The 4,058-nt window shown below is 36.5% G+C and overlaps 1 protein-coding gene across 1 annotated transcript in view; it reads left to right on the top strand.

The window, feature by feature from the left end:
- Window positions 1-1,203: 1,203 nt before the first annotated feature.
- Window positions 1,204-4,058, top strand: part of LOC106872539 (uncharacterized) — a 122,894-nt gene continuing 120,039 nt past the window's right edge. Inside the window, exon 1 of the mRNA XM_052969890.1 lies at window positions 1,204-1,583. The gene's annotated coding sequence lies outside the window, so the exon portion shown is untranslated. The remainder of the gene's footprint in view (window positions 1,584-4,058) is intronic.

Genomic DNA, 4,058 nt, shown 5'->3' with positions numbered 1-4,058 from the left:
CGACCACGGCGGCATTTGAACTCATCATAAAGTTGAATGACACCTCGACTTAAAACTGATGCCAAAATGTGCTGCCCATATTTCAATCGTATGTTCAGGTGAGTCTTAAACTAATCAGCTGTTTGAAGTGCAAATTAACTATCGACATCTCATGTAAAATTTCTTTAATACTGTTTCAAAAAAAGATTATTTCATTGATTGATATAAATTTTAAAATAAACTAATTACAACCAAATGAAATTAAGAAACTGCAATTAAGAAACTGCAATCTAACGTAGAAGTCACACCTTTAAATTTGTTTTTATCTACGCGTTACAATATTTTCGTGATGTTTGTTTTCACCTGAGCCCAAGTTATTCATATTCATCGCTGTCTCCAGCTGTTCTAGATTGTCAAATAATTTGCAATACTCATCGTGTAAATCATAAATAAAAAATATATTTGATTGAATTTGATTTGTCTGCAATATTGTTTTTTAATATATTGATTTCTTAAACAGTCACAAGACGTCGAATTTATAAGGGTTAGCCATAGAAAATTCTAACAGTCATGTCTTTTCCACAGGAGACACTTTTAATTAAAGCTAAAGAAGTTTTGTACGTTTGAGTCAAGATTTCAAATTTCAAATAAGTTTAAAGAATTTTATTTAGAACCACTTTATATTTTGATTTCAGTTGAAGAAAAAGAGAAAAAGGGAAAATAGTGTTCTCGTGTTAATCGGAGAATTTCACCATTTTCGTACAGAAACAAAAACATATTTTAATTTCTTTTCATTTAAAAAAAATAACTTTTTCTAAGTGCGCACGTAATGCAGAAATCTCTTAAGACGTATGTGAATGTTCGCCGTTATCTTCTGTGTCAAAATAAAACGGACAAAATGCTATTTCGAAGTGTTTGTAGTAAACAAGAGAGAACGAGTAAAAGAAAGAAAAAGGATTTGATACTTAAATGGGAAGGGGTTAGAGAGAGAAGGGGGAGATTTTCATTAAGCAATCGCACACGTAATGAGAGAAAGCGCACACATACATCCCTACATGCACACATACACACACACGCATTCACACGTATATTCACACGCGCGCGCGCACACACTCATTCAATTTTCATATCCTCCCCTTCTTCCAGCTCTTCCTTCTCCTCGTACCCTCCCGCCACCGCTATCTTCGTTTTTCTCCTCCCCTTCACTGTTAATTCACAGAAATGTTACGTACGAGCTTTGAAGTGGTGGCGGGTGGAGAAATCAACACCAACGAAACAAAACAGAAAAGAAAAATGCTTTCTTTTTTTTTTCAGCTGTAATTCTTCAAATAGAAAGTTCATCAATTTGATATTTGTAAACACATTGGAATATAAATACATAGACATTTAAAAAAATAATAATATAATATATTGTTGATAGCAAGTTGAAGCGGCGGAAACTAGCGGAATTAGCCGAACGTTAGTTGGGTGATGGCGTCGTTTGGTGGTGGTCCTTATGAACGACCAACGCTAAAACTCCATTGACACGGGATCTCGGGAGAAAGCTGGTGTCATGTCGTGACTAATCTCACCACATTCATATTACACGGATTGCCATCTTAAGGGTAAGAACACACAAAGGATTTCTAGTCGGTTTTCTGTGACGTTCAGGCCAAATGTTTTAACTCCAATCTCCAAATGTTGTTGTTTTTTGGGAAACCTCTTCTTTACGTTTCAGGTTTTCACTCTCAAAGAACCCCGAGACACCACTTCGTTCCTGCCTTCAGCTTTTTATTCTGATTCCGATATTTGATTTGTTTAGTTTGTTTTTGGTCATTTTTGGCAATTAGCCCATACTGTGCAATCGTTTACAACAGACAGACAGACAGGGGGGCACGGAGCTGTTAAATCCGACCACACACACAAATACATACACACACACACGTATATATATACATATACACAGAGACATACATGCACACACACACACGCACCCTGTACATACATGCTCACACACGTATATATACTTGCACACATACACAAACACACAAATACGCATACAGACTTGCACACACACGCGCACACACACCCTACGCATCCTGGAAACGGGTAGATTACGCGTTCTATAAATAATATTAGAGGAATATATATTTCTGCATATGAAGTGTATTATGATTTTATTGTACACCTATAATGCATATGTAAGCTTAAGTGTGTTGTTTAGCCCCAGGTCAGGCTTGATTGAGCCAGAATTATGATCAAAGGTATTCTAACTCTGATGATTCTCTCTATTTTCTTAATCTTATACCAGACACTCGGTCATCAATATGTCATATCTTTTTTTAGGACAGTGCATGTAATTTGAGGAAGATCTGGCTGCTATTTTTAGGAGGTTGTGCGACCACTTAGAGGCTTTCTTGAAATGTGTTGGAAGTAGAGCAGAATCTGGTGTCGACCAAACTGATGGTGGTGCTATATAAACCACTGGTTGTTGGGGGAAACTGCACACGATCTTGTCTGATATACCATGTTCCTCTCTCTCTCTCTCTCCTCTCTCGGTGTCACTCTTCATTCTATGTTAATTTCTTATCTCTTTTGACATTTCTATTCCAACACGTACGTATTTGGTGACCCCATCATTATCCCCTTTCATTCTCACAACCTTATTCCCTCAGCATCTTAATCTGATGACATCCGACTTTATGTTATCTTTACACCTAGTACCCTGTTTATTGACCGTCAAGGCCCAGTTCTGTTGTCTCAATAGTAGCTTCCTGATTGCTACAAATATCAATTTATTAGACAGACCTTCTCCTGGTTATATGAAAATAACTCTCAAAATCTTACCTTAAGGGCACGGGCATTGTACAACTTCTGATCCCCATTTTTGGACCAATAACTTCGTTTTAAACGTTTCGTTGTACATTTTTTCTCTCTCGCTTTTGATATTTTTTAATTTATGGACGGAAGGAATAGAGACTTGTTTCACAATACGCTTCTGGACATGTGAAGGAATGTGTCCGGATCTATAATCGATGCGTGACCGAAATCGATAAAAAGGTTGTTTGTTAGGTTACATACTTAAAAATAAAAACAAAACGTGGAGCATCCAATGACAAAAACAAACACAAACAAAATCCAAACAGGACAATTTATTTATTTGGTTTGTTTATCATTTCTGCCATTATAAGCATTTCCTGCATTACTCTTCACCGTCAATAAGCATAGCTGCTGTGTGTGTGTGTGTGTGTGTGTGTGTGTTAAAACTAATCTGATTTTCTGAAGAAGATAGAAAGAAAGAAAGAAAACAACAACTTTAATTTAGAGATAAGGAAACATCGAAAGAGCTGGTTTCATATTTCCGTTGCCAAGAAAATATCTGAACAGAACTATTTTACCCAGATTAAGCAGAACGAAATTTAAACCTCAACCAGCTGACGTTAATGGTCACACCCCTCATAACCCTAATTTACATTTATTAGTCATTAACTCAGGGCAAAACTGTTTTATTTTGACACCTGTCATGATGTTGCTCTAATTGAATAATCTACGTCTCGTTGTTGCTGTTGCTGTTGTTGTTGACCAGGCAAAACCTTTCTGGGTGTGGGCTCCAGTTTATATTTTACTTGATTTAGTTTTATTTTGAAGATCAACTCGAAACCTAAACTCAGTTATCTACTTCTCTTTCTCTCTCTCTCTCTCTGTTGAAACTTGGCCAATCTAATGATAACTTCTGCAGGTTTCTGATTCATTAACTCGACTTGCGCTAATTAGACACAAACGCACTGGATCAATTTCTTGCTTTACTATCTTATTGCATGCGCGCGCGTGGGCATGCCTGTGTGTTTGTGTATGTACGTGAGCGCGCGCGTGTATAGGTGTACGTATTTGTGTGTATCCACGCGTGCATGCGTTTGTGTGTGCGTATGTATGTACTATATTATACTATATATATATATATTTATTTATTTATTTATGTGTTTCAGCCAAGTGGCTGCGGTCATGCTGGTGCACCACCGTGAGAATATATATATATATATATATATATATATATATATATGTGTGTGTGTGTGTGTGTGCAATATATATATATATATATA

The sequence above is a fragment of the Octopus bimaculoides genome, chromosome 8, assembly GCF_001194135.2.
Source record: "Octopus bimaculoides isolate UCB-OBI-ISO-001 chromosome 8, ASM119413v2, whole genome shotgun sequence".
NCBI classification, from domain to species: Eukaryota; Metazoa; Mollusca; class Cephalopoda; order Octopoda; family Octopodidae; genus Octopus; species Octopus bimaculoides.
Note: the sequence above shows the minus strand (reverse complement) of the source record. Positions and strands in the feature narration are given on the sequence as shown.